Source organism: Schistocerca piceifrons, chromosome X (assembly GCF_021461385.2).
Source record: "Schistocerca piceifrons isolate TAMUIC-IGC-003096 chromosome X, iqSchPice1.1, whole genome shotgun sequence".
Taxonomy (NCBI): domain Eukaryota; kingdom Metazoa; phylum Arthropoda; class Insecta; order Orthoptera; family Acrididae; genus Schistocerca; species Schistocerca piceifrons.
The window spans coordinates 692,315,014-692,336,181 of record NC_060149.1 but is presented as its reverse complement, the minus strand read 5'-3'; the positions used below and the strand labels follow the sequence as shown (position 1 = coordinate 692,336,181).

The 21,168-nt window shown below is 36.0% G+C and overlaps 1 protein-coding gene across 4 annotated transcripts in view; it reads left to right on the top strand.

Annotated features, from left to right (window-relative positions):
• The first annotated feature begins 1,254 nt into the window (after positions 1-1,254).
• LOC124722087 (protein lap1) overlaps positions 1,255-21,168 on the top strand; it is a 152,130-nt gene continuing 132,216 nt past the window's right edge. For 2 of the 4 annotated variants that reach the window (XR_007006440.1, XM_047247283.1), the window contains exons 1-2: positions 1,255-1,581; positions 12,592-12,655. The gene's annotated coding sequence lies outside the window, so the exon portion shown is untranslated. Of the gene's footprint in view, positions 1,582-12,591; positions 12,656-16,416; positions 16,542-21,168 lie in introns of all 4 variants that reach the window. The other 2 variants (XM_047247284.1, XM_047247285.1) reach the window with 2 other exon arrangements.

Sequence of the window (21,168 nt, the reverse complement as noted above, 5' to 3'; positions counted from 1 at the left end):
TTAAGCCTCGCCTGTGCCCATCAACACTGACATTGGACTGTTGATGACTGGAAACATGTAGTGTGATCGAACGAGTCTCATTTCTAATTGTATCGAGACTATGGACGTGTACGGGTATGGAAACAGCCTCATGAATCCATGGAACCAGCATGTCAGCAAGGGACTGTTCAAGCTGGTGGAGGCTCTGTAATGGTGTGGGGCGTGTGCAATTGGTGTGATATGGGACCCCCGATACGTCTAGATACGACTCTGATGAGTGACACGTACGTAATCATCTTCTCTGATCATCTGCATCCATTCATGTCCACTGTGCATTCCTACGGACTTGGGCAATCCCAGCAGGACAATGCGACACCCCACACGTCCTGAATTGCTACAGAGTGGCTCCAGGAACAGACTTCTGAGTTTAAACACTTCCACTGCCCCACCAGACTCAACAGATATAAACCCTATTGTGCATATCTGGGATGTCTTGCAATGTGCTGTTCAGAAGAGATTTCCACTCCGTCGTACTCTTACGCATGTATGGACAGCCCTGCTGAATTCATGGTGCCTGTTCCCTCCACCACTAATTTAGACATTAGTCGAGTCCATGCCACTTCGTGTTTCGGCACTTCTACGTGCTCGCGGGAGCCCTACACGATATTAGGCAAGTGTACGAGTTTCTTTGGTTCTTAAGTGTATGTGACAGATAGCTTTTTACTCTCCGTTCTATCCATGGAATATGACGTAAAGTGATATGTTCTAAACCGGAATAAAGAGACACGTCATTCAAAATATAAATTATTTTAATGCAATCTGCGTTACCTCCAGTGATTATTTCTTGCCTTAAAATTGTAACAGTTCTTAAGTTGTTTTGTGTATCCCAGTATGAAGAAGACGCTCCGGATTGTGATCTGATAAAAATTTGTAACTAGGCACACGGTACATAAACTGACTTTCATGAACCACATTTAATACACTACTTATGGATGCTGTCTTTCGCACATCTCTCCATAATTTGTTCTCTCATTATTTAACATTTTACAACAAAATTTCTTTCCCAGTATATTTTATGACTATATTATATTTTAATAATTTTAAAATGAATAATGGATAAAGTAACCCATGACTATGAAAATAAATTCCCACGGTAAAGGAAGAAATATACAGTGAAATTAATGCGTGTGTGGTATACAAACTTTGATACCTTGCGCATTGTTTACTTGTTGTTGTTAGTAATAATCTTTGGAGAAGCGGTAGGATCCAAATAAACAGTAGAGACTGGGAGCTTGACTTGAGTGAACGAGTAAGACAGTTATTGGATTTGTTGTTGTTGGATATTTTTCGTATGGTGTGATTCAGCCCCGTGAAGTTTAGTGTTAATCATTACTAGTTGCAATTAGACATCATTGCGATAGACCACATATGATGCATTTATTGAAAACAAGCGCGAAGTCTTCAGGATGTGGATCCGCCCAAATTATTTTGAAGGTTCAGATATTGCTCAACGTTTATATTTGAGCTTAGGATTCTTACTTGTGGGTGGATCCTGCCCCATATTGCTGGTTTTGTTATTGATCAGCGGTAGTAACAAGTACGGTAAGACTTTTACCATTTTTCTTTCCTATATTCGGCTTAACAATACTGCTTGGTTCAGTTGCGATTTGTGTATCGGACTCTTTGAACTGAGACGATAAGGTTTCTGAGTTATTGAGGTGAAGGTACATTTATTTTTACTTCGTGTTTATTGAATCAAATACATCTCAGTTGTTGCAAATATGGTAGTTCTAGAATGCTTTTTATTATTATTATTATTATTATAATTATTTTTTGATACGGAGGCCAAGAAATGGCATAAAGTACAATATTGTCTCGAATTAACATTTCCAGCATCTCAGTGATACTGGTTGTTGTGAATACATCTGTTAAATGACTTTGAACCGCCGTAATCATTTGAATCACTTTGCACAACCGTGTTTTACAGTATAATCATTCACTCAGCTCTTAATTACAAATCTGAAGTGGGAAAAACAGAAAGGACACTGGGAAAAGGAGTGTAGATCAGGAGATACAGGGGAAAATGGGTGAGAATACACGGACACAAATGGTGTGAATCGAAGTGCCAGGTAACAGAATATTTACGATAAATGTGTAAGGATTTCAACAAAGATGATCAGTAGTTGATAGCTGGGGAAGCTGTAAAAGCTGTAAACTGCCTGCCAAGACTCCTAAGATCCAGCATTGGGGTGACATGGGAAAATTAAAGGCAGTTACTGAGCACACAAATGTGGGTTTTGTGGAGATTCTATGGCGCCATGAGCAGTCATCAGTTAAATCAGGTTTCATGGAGGTAGGCTAAATATGTAGCTGACTGGTTTCTTCAGGTAAATGCAAATTCTGAAATTGGTGCTGCCCCAATAGTTGCTATTGTGAGATGAGGATAGCCTGTTCATGGCCTACACCTGAGTAGTAAGGGCAAGGAAACATTAGCAAATCCATTCGCAGAAAATACAATGGAACCTAAAAGCCCACAAAAGCAAATCCCTGTAGTTATTGGAGTCAGGTGAGAAATTGTATTTAGGTCAAATTCAGGCAGATATTGTGAAAGGAAATTAATATGACTGAGATTCCCAGTTCAGCTTATAATAATAAGAGAAAGAAGGTGTAACCAACTTGCTTTGTCTGAATGTTAGGAGTGGGAGGGATAAGAAATGAAGTAAATGAGATGTTAAAATTGTATGTCTGTTTGGACACCATATTGCTGCAGGGATAGAAAATTTTATGTAAGTGGCTATAAATTAGCTGCATATTCATGTAGCTTAGATCCAAAATGGGTGAAGGAGTTGTTGTCACATTTTGAAGAAAGGAACATAAACATGAAAATGTAGAAATAAATAAATTCTGCATAAATCAAGACATATAAGCATGTGCTTGTGAGTTAGTATTGGGAAATTTAATAATTGTTTAGGTTACAGTATACAGCTCTCTACTGGATGATTCAGAAATTTTGGTGACAAATGTTGATGGTTTTGTTGTGCTGTCTGTTACACAGGAGAATGCGATTATTAACTTACAACTTTAAGATAAATTTCTTGAAGGAATATGACAAGAAGAGTGATTTAGATGTGTTATCAGCCACATATAATTTCTTGTCTCATAAATTTCCCTACCCAAGTTGCTCAAGATATTAGTACCCTTATAGAGAATGTATTAATTGATATGCAGAAATTAAAGAAACACATGCCTATCTTGTGGTAAATGAATTGTCAGATAATAATGTACTTAGTTGCATTACATAACTTAGCCCCATGGACAGACCAGAAAAACACAATGAAGTTAGTGGGACTGATTAATGACAAAACTACTAAATATTTTGCAGAAAGCTTAAAAATTATTGACTGGAGTGAAGTTTACAATGAGCCTAATGCCAGCTCCAAAATCAACATACTTCTTAATGAGTTTATATCCATTTTTGAAAGAAGTTATCCTAAAAAGATAGTTGAGTGTAATAAATGGAAGTCATTGAATCAGAGCCTCTCCACAACAAAAAATGGACATATATCAAATAGCCACTAGAAGTACTTTTATATTATAAACAGTACAGTAACCAGTTAAGAAAAGTCAAATATCCAGGGGTATGCACATCTTGCCTGAAATTAGCAGCTCAGACAATAAGATCAAATCAGTGTGGAATATTGTTAAAAGAGGGTCAGGGAAAAAGCCATAGATGATGGCATTTCTTCTGCTAAAGGGAGTGAGATCATTGTGAAAGACCGTTCATGTATAGCAGATATTTTTGATAAATACTTTTTAAAACTATTTGAAAAATTGGTTAAATAGTTCAGAAGAGGAATCAAAACAGTACACCATAAAAGCAATACAGACACCATGTTGTGAGATAAAAATCTCACATCCCCATCTGAAATGAGGTAGGTCATCAGGGCCGTTCATATAAAGGTGTTTTCCGAGGTAAATTGAAATGTGCAATTGTTAGACTTCTCAATAAAGAAGACTGACTCCATGCCTATCAGTAACTGAGTAGTTCCATGAGTAACAGAATGACACTCAGTGATTGTTTTCACGCTTAAGCATAGAAAAGACCAAGAATCGTGATAAGAGACAAAAAATTTAATACTGTATTTTCTACATAAGCCAAGGAACACAGTTTATTTAATTTAATAGTATAAGTTTCATTCATATAGTGAGATGAAAAAAAAAAAAAAAAACGTTCTGGTAATGGAATGATGTAGTTCAGACACTCATATTGTTCCCATGTATAATGCAACAATAATTCAGCTCACCCATTTCCTAAAAAAAATCACAAAAACCATGTTATGAAGAGGAATAAATGGGAAACAAAATGGCATAGAAGATACATGCATTAAACTAATATTTTACTAACAAAATTTTAAAAAAGTTCTGGTAGTGGAATGACTCTTAATAGTAACGGAATGACACTTTCACTTGAAAATTACATTTTATTGTGCACTGCTGGTTGGGTAGGGCAAATGTACTTATTCCTCTGATCTATAGTAGGTGCAGCTAGTTTCGCTACAATTTGGTCCTTTTTTTACCCAACATTTATCTTCCTTTGAGGGAAATGTAAACATGTTTCCATTTGCATCATTCATTCTAATAAATGAAGTTTCGTTACCATCTTCAACATAAATCATCTGCCCCACAAAAAATCTTCATCTGTTTCTTCCAGCATAGGAAACCAGAGCAAAATCCCCTTGATGGAAGGCCGTATGATGTTAATTCCTGTGAATTTTCTTTCACTGAAGATCGCTTTTTGAAATTGTGCACAAACCTCTGGGGACATAGTGAGTAATGCTTGCACTCAATAATATTCGGAGCAGTAGTTGTAACAGCATGGAGGGTTTTGTTCTGGTCTGTTGGAACTATTCCCATCCACATTTGATCTAATTCATCCTTAATCTCTGGAATTTGCAAGTCAGAGATATAAAAAATGTTTATGCCACAACATCTTTCACATGCAATTTTTGCAAAGTCCTCAGCACCAGATAGTGTGTGTTTCCCAGCCTTGCAGATATTGCCGACTGCATGCTTTACAGTTCCACCAATCCCATCCATGAAACATTTGCCATGTGATGTGACTAAGAAGTCCCATGAAATATTTATTCTATAGGTTTCTTTGAAATATGTGAAGTTGGCAAACAGGAAATGCTGCTTAAATTGACTGGCTGCACCATCACTCTTGAATGTGACAGATTATACCTCTGGGTACATGGATATAATGTGCTGTACAATCTTACTTAGGTAAGCATACACTGAATATTTATTATGATCAAGTTCATCACTAACAACAGCACAAGAATATCCACTGTTTTGTGGGTCCCAGACATATGCTGTAAACAAAGTGACTTGTGGTTTTGACCAATGGGTGCTCTGGACTTCATTCTGCAGTTGAACAGTAAAATATTTTGCAAAATCTACTTGCACCAAGATGTTCTTGTTTGTAGAATGGTTTTTGTTTTCAGAAAAATTTGATTGTTGTCTTTTAATAAATGTATGTTGTAAGAATTGGGGTAGCATGTTTGAAAGATCATCAAGACTCTGACCCACAGTACCATGAATCTCTTTCAGAGTGATTTGCCGGTTCACTGTTTGCCATTGGGCCCATTTGATCAGCTTCTTCATTAAGTTCTCATCCAAAGAATACTTATCTTTCAAAGATACATTTGCACACTTTTGACATCATGCAAACTTGTTTCTTTTGATGGCAGACTATTGTGCTAATGAAGTCAGAAAATGTGGTTTACACTTTTGGAACAATTTCGTTAATAACTGTCTAAAATAGTTTTACGTTCTTGTGGTAGCTGCACACACACACACACACACACACACATTGTGCAGTGTACCCTGTAAGGTGCACACAAACGTTTGTCTCAATGCACAGAACTTGGACAAATTTTAATGGCTTGTCTGGGAATTCCTCTTGATATATAGCATGTGCTTCTTTCAATGTCATGATCATGTACCTGTTATGGACTTTGGTTTTTCTACTTTCCTTATCCTTCATTATCACATAATCTTTCATTCCAGGAGTTTACCATGAAATGTCATCTCGAACATAAAAAGCAGCAACAGCTTCTTCTGTGCCTGAATTTAGGTGTTGAATCTGATTTTTCTCCTGTTGTTATTTTACTAAAACTCCATGAGAAGCAGCTAATTCCAAGACAACTTTTTTTACTATTGGCAGGATTGAGTTTTTCTTATAATTTGGCATTGCCATCACTTCCCAGACACGGCATAGGTTATGGAAGAAGAAATACTGCTTATCAAAATAATTGGCCTAACTCTATTCTGTATGTAATATGCAGCCATTTAGTCATTTCATTGTAATCTTTACTAAAGAAATTTATTAACTCACCTTTCAGCAGATACTGTTCATACTCACTGAATATGTTTCTTCTCTCTGGAAAGTACATTCTTGGTTTTTGGGACTTCTCCACTCCCCCTCCAGTTTTTACTAACACTAGCTGGCCAAGTGGCCGAGCGGTTCTAGGCGCAACAGTCTGGAACCGCGCGAACGTTACGGTCGCAGGTTCGAATCCTGCCTTGGGCATGGATGTGTGTGCTGTCCTTAGGTTAGTTAGGTTCAAGTACTTCTAAGTTCTAGGGGAATGATGACCTCAGAAGTTAAGTCCCATAGTGCTCAGAGCAATTTGAACCATTTTTTTTACTAACACTATAACCAACATACAAAATTGGAGTATAGCCAGCATATAAATGTATTTGACCTACATCGTAAGGCATGTCAGTCAAATACAGTTATAAAGTTATTGTCATTCTGTCACCCCATTTATGTCATTGTGTTACCGCATGTGTGTCACTCCATTACCATTACAAAATGTTGTATATAGTTAATATTTTTTTCTTAGCTGTGAGACGTTTATCTGTCTCATGTATCTGCATTTGCATGTGTATCTTCAGGATCATATAAAAATGCATTCACTCTGAAAAACAAATTTCAGGATTTTTTTGATAATGGGATGACAAGAGAAAACAACAAAAAATAAATCAGCATGGGAACTTTGCTGATTAAATAAAGTCAATATAAGCTATCAAGATGGCTGGATTAAGATAATAGTAAAGTTTTTCACATATATTCTGTTAATATATTACTTTATGATGCATCATCATAGTACGTCTAAAAACTAATTTCTTAGCGGGTCCAGAAGCTGAAATTTTAAGGTTTGTGTACATGTTCTCATGGAACAGCCCAACTGCCATCAAGCTTCATTCCATACATTATTTTTCTGGGTATTTTGAGAAAGTAATGTAATTCAGCATAGACAGCAATGTAATTCAGGGTTTTTATTCACCTTTGTACTAATATGATACATAGGTGATCACACTTTGGATTTCCAAAGGACTACTCTTCCATTTCAGCAATTTATGCATTTATTGGACACATAATAAAATCTTTAAGTAATAAAAGATCACTCTTTGGTATCTTCTGTGGGTTACTGAAGGCAGTCATAATACTCCATTATAGAAGGTTTTTTTTATGGAATGCACAGTTCAGCACATGCCTGTTTTTATTTTTATTTAAGAATCACAATGTATAAAGTAACCCTACGCTGTTCAAGTACTACAAAAAATGATGTCCTGTGATTTGCGTTACAGTGGGAGTCCCACAGGGTTCGACCACTGGACCACTACTGTTCTTGCTTTATGTTAATGCTCTGACATTTTATTTGAATCAGGAGGTATTAGTAGTTCTCCTTGCATATGATTATTTTGAAGCCAAACATAGAAGCATCAATGGAGAAAATAGTAAATGATGTTCTTGTGAATATTACAGACTGGTTTTGCATAAATGAGATGGATTTAAAAACTCTTCCAATTTTGTACTGTCAAAAAAAAAAAAAAAATCCTATCTCCTTTTAATCTAGTATACCAACAAGATATAATAAACAGTGTGGAAAGTTCAAAGTTCTGAGGTGTGCATACTAATGAAAAATTATAGGCCTACAGGAAAAAAACATTCAGGAGACCTGCTAAGACATAAGTTTGGCTGCTTTTGCCGTAAGAATAGTTAGCAACTTTGAGGATATGAAAATCAGTAAGTTAACATATTTTGTGTATTTCCATTCACTGATGTCTTCTGGGATAATATTGTGGCTATCTCCTCCCTTAGGCAAAAAGGATTCATTGCGCAAAAGGAAGTAATTAGAATTACATTTGGAGCTTGCTCATATGCATCTTTCAGCATCTGGAAGTATTGATCATATCCTCATTTTATGTTTATTCACTTATGAAATTTATCAACAATAGGCCTACATCTGAGTTTGAGAATAACAGAGATATTGATAAGTGAATCACTGGAAGGAAAAAAGATATGCATTACCATTTAATGAATCTATCTTTTGCGCAGAATGGGGTGAAATATGCAGCTATAAAAGTCTGACAATTTCTGAAAGCCAGTACAAGTGTTTTCAAATGTAGGTTAAAGATGTTTCTCCTTGGCATCTCGTATATCACATAGCTTCTTCATAAAGGGTGTTTCACAATTACTATTACAGATGTCTGCGCGTTGTGGAAGAGGCATAGTAGCTAAAGTTTTGATAAGAAACCCATGCCCTGAAATGTAAGATTTTTGCATCACTTTCAAATTTCTCACTTCACAGTAACAGTGGTGACCATGAGCTCTTACCTCTGTGCCCTACAGGAGCTGCTCCACTTGGTGACCCTAGTGTTAATTGCACGAGGTGTATCTGTGCCACATGCTTTAATACACAAGGTCCACAAAACCTGGTGGGCACCTGTGGAACTCCACAGCCAACCTACCTAGTTGGGAATGTACCAGTGTCTTGCTGCTGTTATTGTAGTCATACGAAAATAGTATGTGATGGACTGAGCTGATCCAGAAAATGTTTGCAATACATACGCGTTGGGCAGCTCTACCATACCTTGGAGTGGAAGATATAAAAAGTGATCCAATTTTCAAACTGTACATTTCCAGGTGTGGGTTGTTCTACATCACAACATTTATCATGAATATGAGCTAGAGAACAAGTAACTATCAGTGGCGCAGCATTTCACTTTGATGAAAATTTACAAGAAATAAAAGTGCTTTACACCATGTACTGGCCAAGGCGGAAACATATATAATTAGCACACCTGGGTAGCTGTTATGTGTAATCACTTGCTGGTATTTTCATGTGCTCAGCAGTCTCCTTCGAGCCTCTGTGCTGCTCCCCATCTGCCAAAATCAAGTTTGCAAACAGTGCGCTACTGGTTTTCATCTGTGGCCGGTACTTATTAGGCTTGCACTCCAACAATTTCTTTCAGATTTCATTGGAGAATATCTTTTTATATGGAACAAGAAATTTGGTGAAGTGAAACCTGGTGCAGCATCCTGGATCAGGTTCTGCTTGCATGTCTTGGATAGTTCTAGACACCTTTAACAAATGAGTGAATATTTAATTTACCTCCATCTGTATGAAGTAAGAAGGCATTGCTGTCTATTAAGAGTAGAATGGGACCAAAGACAAAATGTGTGGCAAACAAGAAGACATTTCTTGCCTTTCATAAAAAGGTGGATCACATAGCTACGCTGCTGGAGTTACCTAGGGTACTTTTGGTTAGTTTGATCCCTTAATAATTTTTGCAAAAAATGCTGTGATGTGGTGCTAACTAATTAAAAAAAATGCAATTACAATTTAAAACAAAATTATATTTATATGGCTACATGCTGGTCATTTACAGGATAGTATTAGAGTACTTATTTTTGTATATAGATAGAACTGGCAAACCATAAGAGATTTTCTATGCCTGCACATTACTTGTGAATGTGACTGGCCATGTATAGGCCTACATGATATGTTTCTGTTTGTGGATGTGCATGCCATTTTGAGGGTACTGGCTTAAATTTAATAAAAATGAACATATGACCTATAGTTTTTGTTACTACTCATATTTCAAGTGAAAAACAGAGTTAAAAACAAAGTAAACGTTTTTTTCCTGCTATACTGCACATGACATTGGCATTTAGTTAAATATTTATGGCATAAAAATAGTTTCCAAAATACGTGGATTCAGATTATGCACAAAGATTTTTGTGGCTGCTTGGTCAACCTCTTTCTGGTCCACTGGCACATTTAGGCGTAAATAATAAAGGGAATGTATAGTGTCAATTAAAAGGTTGTGCCAAATCAAGGCTTGCACCTTTATTTCCTTGTAATTGTGAGTGATTGCGTGGACCATTTATACTATCTGAGCACACCGTCAGGCTTGACTTGTAGTGTGAAGTGGTGACTTGCCTAGTTTGTGTCAGATTGTAACACAAAATTAATGACATCGCTTTTGGCACCTGAATTGATTTTGACCTTGGACGTATTTAAGGGTATTGGTATAAAAATTGGTTTAATTGTAACTGACAGTATGTGATAACTTCTATTAGTGCATAAATAGTAGGCCTAGTTATCCAGCAATTGATCTAAAAGATTTAATGCAACAGCAAAGTTTGCAAATATTAATGAAAGTGCATCATATTGCAGGGTGGGTTATAGATGGGTAGGCCTACTGATGGAATTGTGCAGGTGTGTTATAATGTTGGTGTGGGCACACAACAGTGCAGTCATTAGTGCATCTTCATAAATAAATGAAAGCTAAATTTGCAACAAAAGGAACACCAATAAAATAAATCACTGGTGATATTTGCAAAAGGCAAAAGAATGTTAGATGTATAAGGTACTGGTATAAAATATGAGAAAAGCATGAAAATCATATAATTTATCATTGATTGATTAGAATCATTTTAGGAACTCCATTTTCCTTTGTAGTAATTTAGAGGTGAGTTGTAAGTTCATACAAATATTGTTTTTAGTTGTGTCTCACAATTTTGTAGTTATGTGTCTTGCCAATATATTGGCTGCCTTTTTATCAGCGAATGCAGTGCATCATGTCAAAATGTAATGTACTGAAATTTGTACACCGGATGCATTGCATATTGGGAGTTCTCTATTCACAGGAGATAGGAGTGTGTCGGGGGGGGGGGGGGGGGGGGGGCGACGGCCACATATGCTCTGGAGGCATATAAGGGCTTACTACTTCCAACTGTTATACCAGAATGAGATGTGACTTCACTAACTGCTGTTTGATGTTTCTCACATTTTATCACATCTTCTTCTACTTACTTAGTAACCTCAAAGTTAAACATGACTGTGCAACAGTGACTTTCTGTATCACCAGATCTAAGACTACGAAGATTAGTTTAGATAAATATTCACACTGTCACCTTCCAGTGTAACACAGATGTCCGGCTACACTGCAGATCAGTCAGTCACAACAACCAATATTCCAAAAACTAATACAGATGCAAAAGAAATGTTGTCAGTGTTCTGTTGTCCCTCCATTTCTGCACATTATGTCACTCGCCACAGTATCATTACGTTATGAGACAAAGGTGGCATCTAATACCAGTAAGTTTAGTTGACCTCAATTGTTGGTAAGTATGCTAAAATTTATGTGTAATTTGATGCTTATGAGCACATTCTTTATCATTTTATGAGAGCTGATGTGGCTTTATTGCATCAGTTCCAAATATTGTTGCTTTTGCTACTTCATTAGTACCCCCTTGTATATGAAATGCATTTCTTTAGGCATAATTTCAGTCTCATGAAACCCCGTTTATTGTACTGACAAAGCTGGTACAAGCTGGGCAGCATTTTTCTGCAAATTGTTCTGTAAGAAATACCATAGTTCTATGTGGGAAAACAAAGGCGATGCCTGTATCTTGGTAGTTAAAAGGATTATGGAAACACACTGGTTATTAGTTTGAGTCCCTTGTTGACTATTCATCAGTATGAAAATAGCTCATTCCAATGTTAAATGTATTAAAAGTACATGCACCAAATTATGGTTTGTAGTGGATGCAGTTGATTTCTTATCATTTTCCACTAAAATATGCAGTCTGGTGATGATGGTTGGACTGAGTGTTGATAGTCTGTGGAACAGGTTAGTTATTAAATTAGTCCCCTGTTTTGTAGAAACATGTGAACTTTCATTACAGTTTATATGAAGGACCATTGATAGTCCTCTTGATATTTGTTGCCAAGGAATTTGATTGATTTTACTAACAAAAATTGTTTCATTGCTCAGTCACTTGGTTTTAAAAATATTTTTGTCCTTCACTTAGGAGCAAAGTTTCTGTTACTGTCCTTAGGTATCTTATCTCATACGGAAAAAAGAAATCACCTTTGTAACAAGTATCTGTGCAACTGTACTCTGCACCAATCTTTCATAGCCATGACATTGTAAGTGCATGTATACAATTTCTTCCTCATCAATTACACATCACTACAACTGTAATTGCATCTATCTTGATAGCTGTCTTGTTATGGTCATGCATTTTGTACTGTTTGTGTATCTTGGTGATATATGTACTTAACAAAAATTAAGAACCATTAAGGATTTATATATTGTTTGATGTTCTTATTTTGTTGTATAATTGTTTGAAAATATTGCTTTATTCATATTCTGTAAATGTGAAAATCACTTGGTGATAACAGCCATGCTGTTTCTCAAACCAGAAATGGGCAATTAGTACTTCACTTGAAACATTTATTTGTTATGTAGATCACACCATATGGCTGTCCAATTGACCCAGAGGGCCAACAGGAAGATGTGGCGAGTAATGTGTGTAAGTGCCTGATGCCCAAATGTCAAAAAAGGAGGTGTTGCCTTCATTTGTTGCACCTACATTTATTCTGTTTTAATGCTGTTATTCATCCTCTTAGCTACATCCAGGTGGCAAGCAGCATGCTGGACTTTGTATATTATCCTGTTAACAGCTGGGTACTGGTTTTTGCACATTAGACATTTTTATGTGGAACAATATATATTAAAAATTTCTATATGCTTGTAATGGGTGATCTGCTCCTTGCACAGTCTTTTAGAAGTTCTTTCTCTCACTCTTTCCACCTAATTTTGTAGGTATGCATGAAGTATAATATTTTTAATATGACTAGCATGTGGTTTTCCCTTATTAACTCAATGGTGTTTACTGTTTGGTATGAAATTGCGACTATTAGATCACAGTTGTTACGGTGCATCAACCTCTTATTGTGCAGTTTCGAAGTATCCCATATTATTTCTTTATAGGAATCAAAGGAAAACTGTTGCAGGGGACTGTACAAAAGTAAGAAAACGAATAGAGTACACTTTAAAAGTTTTCTTATTAATGTGTGGTTACATAATACATAAAAGAGTGCAGTACTGACTACAGAAGATGCAAAAATTGAAATTCAGAAAGTGGAGACATCAATCCTCCTATCGATAAATGGGCACAGATTATGGTGACCAAGTGGTAACATCCCATGGAGATGTTACAGTGGCAACTCACGGGATTTTTGTTTAGGAGAAGCTAATTCAAGTTGCAATCTCTCCACATGATTTACATTTTCTGTTGTTTCCATAAACCATTTCAGCAGATACCAGAATTTTTCCTTCATAAGAACCATATCCATTTTTTTCACGTGTAATGAGTCTGTGTACCTTTTCTTCTGATTATAATGGTGATAAAACTTGACCTGTGTAAGTAAAAACAAAATAAAGAAAGGTGTAATAATGATGCACCACTCACACCAACAGGAAGGATGGAACAAACACTGAAATGGGAGAGAGATATAAGCATGTGGCTGTAAATGAAAAACTGGTAAATATGACATGAGAATTGGGAGGAGGTATTACAGATTTTTCGTGCTGCCACCAAAGCTAATACAGAAATAGTGCTAGCTGAGTTTTTACAGACAGAGGAAGGAATTGGCCTTATCCTTTTTTTTAAGGAGCCATAAGTTCTTTAACTTGTATACTGAAGACCACTATGGAGAAAATACTTTCCATATACTGGAGCCAGTATACCCATTTTTTGTGCCTCGTGCTAAGCATCTATGAAAGTAAATATAGCAAACATTAAAATATTTCATGGAATTTAATTTGAAAATGCGTTATTGATATATTCAGTATGCATATTGCATATTTGTTACAAATTACACATTGTTTCTCAAAAACCACCTGTTCGTTAATGGCTAATTCTTTTCTACTGCACATTGTACTGTGTAATCATTGTTTTTTTAAAAAAACAGGTGACTGTGTACAAAACACCAGTTTCCTGAAGTCTTTCAGATTGTACTGATCTGGAATTGGGGATCCAAAAATAAAGTTTACAGATAGTACAGCATTCTTTGCTGTTATTCTTTCACTTTTCATAGGCTGAGCTTGGAAAGAATGACTTCTATCACTTTATGTTCCCCACAGTTAATTTAATATTTTCCTTGTAAGCTCAGTGTGAATCTTCTGTGGAGATGTAATACTTGTTTATTTCCATCACTAACAGCCAGTTATTGTAATTTTGGAAATAATTGTTTCAATTTTTTTAAAAAGTATGAAGCACTTCGAACTTCTGAAATGAGTGGTACAAATGAGTAATTGTATTTCCTATACTTTTTTTACATTCAGTGTTAATCATCCAACTTGACAGATCCACTTATTTCAGCAAGTTTGAGGCTAAATTATGCAGATTTTTTAAAGCACAGCTTTCATGTACAAATGAATTCACAGCATCCTTTAGTGGTTTGACACCTAGCACTGACGTCACTTCCTGTGTAGTGAATATGATATTTTTTTTCGTTGGTGGGCCAAATTGATGTTTAGCAGAAAACTCATGCCTATTGGAGACAGTTGAAGCATATTACAGCCTCTGAAAGAATGTTTCATATATCCTTCTAATGCCTCAATTTGTAAGAACTTGGCAAAGAATATCGTATTTTGAGGTAGATCATGTAATCTGTTTTTTGCAGTGAGTGACTCCCTCCCATTCTTTTCCCTCAATTTCATTCTGTCTGCATTGGTGAGGGTAGATTTCTGTGTTTTCTGTACTCTATGTGTACAGATGTTGCCTCTCAGTGACATTTCTGTCATCTTTATAATACTGAAGCATACATCATTGTGTTTAGTGAGTTTATAACAATTAAATTTGAACAACTGATGGTCAGACAGTATTTTGTCACCACTCAATATTGTTTAACATTGGACAGTGTCTTTTAGAAAAATTAAATGTGTGTACATAAACTTTATCAATACAGTTATAAGTATATTCTAGTGTGCAGCCTTATCAATACTCCCCTGTCTAATCACCCAGCATTCCTTTGGTTTTCCATTCATGGAGTATTATGCATGGTACTTAACATTGTATTGTCGTTAATGCTTGTCTGGTTGGAAGTTGGTGTGTCTTTATGGTTGTCCTCAATTCTGGACGAAACAAAAGTTTGTTGGGCAATTCCAGGGTGTATAGTAGTACAAGGATGTTTGTTATTTCTTGTTTAGGTAATAATGTGTTGTTGAGTACCAAAATTAATTTCAGGTTGTTACCAGTTCTACCCTCTGTCCCCACACAGTGCCGTCTGATGCTATTAATGGCAATGGACAAAGATGGTAATCATTTTCCCACTGACTGTAACAATTCTACAAATGCTACAAGATTTTAATAGAAACTAAAGTCCTGGTTCCTATAATATTGTGAAGTTCTATGCAGGGCTGCTTGTTGAAGAGTGTGTGCTCACATTTAAAGGTGATATATGCTGCTGCTGTATCAGTTCCCATTTTATGACATTTTTAATGACACTCACTTTCTGCTCTAATTATTGTTCTGCAGTAATCCAAGAATTTTTGAGCAATAGTAGATTCAAATGACAACCTGATACATGTCCTTTTTCATGACCATGTTGAAACAGTAAAAGATGAACTGCTGGCATAGTAATGGACAGTAGTGGTGCTGAGTGTTGATGTCCATGTTTTATTATTTGTCAGGCAGACAGTGACTATCCCCACTGGATGTTCTTTTTGATGTTACACAGAGTGAAGTTTTTCCCATAGTTTATAATATATGTCAGACATTGACAGGAAAGTCATGTATGGTGTGGATGATGTCCAGCAGAAAATATGTTGCCTCTGACCTGGCAAATTAAATTTTAGTTTCACTATGAACTCGGGTAAAGCACCAACATTAGTGTTGTGGGTTGCTGGCCAAAAATATGTTATATTACAAATGGACAGCAGTAGAGCCGATCAATGTGCTCTGTGCATTTGCTGTGGGTGAAACTGTAGTTCAGGCGTGGCAATGTATAGCTCGAGAGACATTCCTCTCCAGTGAGTGCTGTTCCCCTCCAGTTCGACACGTGCAGTGGTGTCACAGCCATGGCGTATGACTGTCAGTCATTGTGAATCGTGAGCTCTGTAATACGAACACCCTGTACCTAAATACCAAAAGAAATACACTACTAAAACATTGTTTTTTATTTTGTTTCTTGCTCCCAACTCTTATATTTACATTAAAGTGATATTTAAACACTTAGGTTACATTTATTTAACTTGGTCTTTACATGTTCTACGTTTCGATTTCAGTTTGCTTGGTAGCAAAAGGAAGTGGGTCTTTCAACGACTCATTGGAGACTACTGCATTGAGAAAATTTAATGTTCTTCATTGAAGAACATGTATGTTGATTGGAAAAAGATATTTTATGAACAAGGTCTGTAGTTTTTAAGTACTGATCTTATGGCATAAAAAAGACATCTGTTTCTGTTCTGGATAGTATGAGTAGATGATTTTGTAATCTGCAAACTTCTAGCTGAGGATCACGTCTAATACTTCCAAGACTGATTTTCATTGGATTATTAATGAAAATGATATCCAGCTTTTTACACTTAAAATATTTAAACAACTATGAAACTTACTGGAAACTTCACTAATAATGGTAGTAAATCTTGAAAATTTTACTTCCATTTATTTTTGTTTCAGTTCACAGCAACTCAGAAAATAACAAAAGTTTTCATTGTTGTAATTTACACCAGAATCTGTTTATACCTGTAAACATATCACAAATACTGCTTTTCTTTCCTTGCAAACATAAATCCGTATTAATTAAATCATTTGTAAATGTAAAATATGTTAGAAATGCAAATTCTGATAAACGAAAAGCCTTCAGCCTATTCTCAAATTCCGTAGCATCTGATTTTACTTCCCTACTCAAAAACATGAAAAGTTGTGTTCTTTGTAAGAGAGGGAAAGGAGAGCAAGATAAACATCTTCCTGCACACAACCACTGAATTTTAGAATGAAGAGGTATGTCTCTGTATTCTATGTCAACTTCTACCAAAAATTGTTTAAATTTTTGATGAGAAAATGGTCAATTTCCTAGGTGTATTATATTCAGAATTTTTATTTCAGCTTTTGTTGCAAACTGTAACCTTATATTTTTCCCACACAGTGCTTCATAATGAATAATGCAATAAAAAATCAGTTTATTCTGTTTTTCCTTAAGGGACCAATGAAGCCATATTCGCTACCGATCACAGCTTTTGCACCATCAGTACAATTTGCAGAATATTTTTTAAAACCACCAATTTTGTTAAAACACTTTTTAAAACCACCAATTTTATAAAAATATTTTTAATTACATAAAAAAATATCCAAATGAGCATTAGAACTAAAGCGAGTAACTCTTCATGTACAGCAAAGTCATCATTATTATGAGCAAAAAAAAAAAAAAAAAAAAATTGCGGTAGACTAAGATCTGTTCAATAAGTGCTGTCATGCACGACTCCCCCCCCCCCCCCCCCCCCCCCCCCCCCCACACACACACACACACACACACACACACACACACACACACACACACACACACACACACACACACACACACACACACACACACACACACACACACACATGGAGGGAGGGAGAGATAGTTAGTTTCTTTTATTATGCTGTGTCACATATCAAGAATTCAGTGTTACATAACAAAGGAGCTGTTTTAAAATGTACAGTGGCATCATTGTGACCAAATGCTTTTGCCATTTCTGTTGCAGACTCTTTCACAAGTAAGACATCACTGAAGCACTTCTGACCTGTTGCTAATTTTAAGCCTACGACATACAATAATCTTTAAGATTTCAGACTTCGGGCTTTTGTACCTTTTTTTTTTTTTTTTTTTTTTTTTTTTTTTTTTTTTTTTTTTTTTTTTTAAATAGTTGTCGACAAAAGGCCATCATTCCTCATAAGAGTAACATCCATGTGTTGCTTCACAGAATGAAGAGAAATGTCAAGCAAGGTTCCTACCTTTGTTTTGTATTATCCATGGTTTTCGTATTAAACATGGGGGTTCTTCAACACAATTGTGTACAAAAAAAGTTCTTTACCTTCCACCCCTCATGAAAAAAAATGGTTTTCAGTGTTCTTTCTTTTCAAACTGCAATAGGAAAACAGTCCCATTAATAACCAGTATCAAAACCAAAATGATAGCCACAGTAATGACAACCTAAACAAAAATTCAATGTTAGGAAAGTAAATCTGGGCAAAACACGGCAAGCAAGTGAACTAACGAAACAGCAATGCATCTTCCAAGTCGAAGAGGTGCTGCCCCACTTGATTGCTTCTAAACATATGAGCCAAAGGGTGCAGCCAGGCCATGACAACACCGCCTGAGTAAAGTTGGAGGAGGAAGTGTGCATTGAAGGGGAATATTTCATGAGCCACGCTTTGCCAGGCTTGATTTAGTTATTTCAGAATAACTCTGCTTCCCGCGTCATTGATGATCTGCCTTATATACTTCTACCCTCGCATTTCTTTTCCTTTACCATGCCATCAGCAGTGACTCATTGTAGTATGTACCCAACCATTATCTCTCTTTGTTTCCTCATTGACTCATTGGAGGACATCTTCATTCCTTGTTCGATCAGTCCATACGATCGTCTATAGTCTCCTGTAGCACCACATTTCAAAGGCTTCTAATCATTTTGTTTCTGTCTTCTTAGTTGTCCATGTTTCGCACTCATTCAAAGTTGTACTCTAAACAATCTCGTGCTCCAGTTTAATCCACCCATCATGGCCCCCAGCTTACCTTAGTTTTCTCTTTGTTTATGTGCATATTATAATAACCCTTAGCTTGCACATGTTTTGTTTTATTGAGCACCTAACTCAGTTTCTGTTTACTTTTGGCAACTACTGCTTTGCCGTCAGTGAATCATACAATGTTGTTTTCTGTCCATGACAAATAATAACTCCTGCATTGAGATAGTCCTTTGCTCCTCTCATTGCCTCATTTATATACAAATTGAATATTGATGGTGATGATTAATGATCTTGGTTTACTTTTAACCTGATTTTGGTCTCTTGTAGCAATCCATCAGTGAAGACTGCTCCAGTTTGCTTTACACAAAGAAAGGGAATTATCCTTCTATCCTTGTAGTTGACATCACACTGCCTTTGACTGTAAAACATTTTATTTCATTTCACATTATCAGAATCCCTCCTTCAAATCTATAAATGCTATCTTCTTCCTGTATCTGCTCTCTATCATTAACCAAAATGCTAAAATTGCTTCACAAGTGCCCCTGCCTCGTTTTAAAGTCAAACTGAGTCACCCATAACCTACTTTCAGTGGTTTCTTCCACTCTATAATAAATGTACTTGTGATTATTTTTTATGTATGCGAGATAAGACTGATCCCGCAGTAACTTTACACATCTATCCACATCTGGCAGAACTTGCCCAGTTACATTAATTTCATTCACAAGCTTGCATATTTTCTCCCTCTGCCTCTTGCACTGATGAATTCCTCTGGTATTACATATATTTTCCAGTTCATGCAAAACCTTTTAAAATTCAGGAAATGTTGCTGCATGTTTCCACTCATCTTATTGCACCATTTCTTACTTTTCAATTGGCCTAATTTCTCCTAGGTAACAATAAAATTTCAGCACCTATTATTTCTGTCTTCTAGTCTTATTTTTCTATTTCCATCACCTAATTACATTTATTATCTACAACCGTTTGGCTATTCTTAGCTGCCTAAAGTGTTTCTATGTTAATTAGTCTGTATTTTCACAATTTTTGTAATTCCAGTTTCTCATCTGTTATCCATGGCAGCCTCTTTTCTGCCTTCTTCAATCCTAGTACTTTCTCAGTGGCATTTACACCACTTCTTTCAACAACATTCCATTGGTTGTTCTCACTAATAAATCCATGAAGTGTCATTATTTCTTTTGTCACACACCTTTCTGTAGTAGGCTGATTTTGTAGTTCCTTCAATGAGTCTAGGTCCAGTGTTTCAGCTACTTTGCCTTTAATGTCTAGAATTTCAATTGGTATTAAATTAGTACTGGGTTATTTCAGCTATCAGTGTCAGCACCTGGAAAAACTCAAAGTTCTTAACATCTAGTTCTTAACTTTAATTCATGGCTGTTATTTTCTCAACAACTGTAGTGTGTTATATATTTGAGAATAAAATTCAGTCAGTAGTTGCACAGTTATTTTTATTTCGCTTTCAAGAAACATATATAAAAAAGACATTACACATAGCTCCACATAAGCTATTCCTGACATCAATATGCAGAATGAGAGGGATCCAACTGACAAATTTATCAAATCTGGGGTAGATAAAATTCAGTGTAATGTATGTCCAAGTTTTTATATATGACAGACAGGGAGAGCATTTAAGACCTGTTTTTCTGAGCAGTTGCTCAGCAAAGGTGGTGCAGGTCCAGATATTTTTTTTTAATCAGAACATCAAAAAATTGAGAAACACGCTCTTCCTATTCTATTGTTGCTTAACATGGAAATTCTGCACATAGTTGACAAGGGCTACAAAACTAACCTTTTGGACAAGTTTGAAATATATAAACATTCCTGCCTTAAATCTAAAGATTTTTGAATGATCAGTTTGCACTGGAAAATGGACCCTATTTTGACTGTATAGTATCTCTCATAAAATGGTGAAAATTAACCCAGTCCTTTCAGATATTAATGTCAGCAATAACTTAAGTAGGACTATGTGAAATGTCTTTCAAATGTACAGGGTTATTACAAATGATTGAAGCGATTTCACAGCTCTACAATAACTTTATTATTTGAGATATTTTCACAATGCTTTGCACACACACACAAAAACTCAAAAAGTTTTTTTAGGCATTCACAAATGTTTGATATGTTCCCCTTTAGTGATTCGGCAGACATCAAGCCGATAATCAAGTTCCTACCACACTCGGCGCAGCATGTCCCCATCAATGAGTTCGAAAGCATTGTTGATGCGAGCTCGCAGTTCTGGCACGTTTCTTGGTAGAGGAGGTTTAAACACTGAATCTTTCACATAGCCCCAC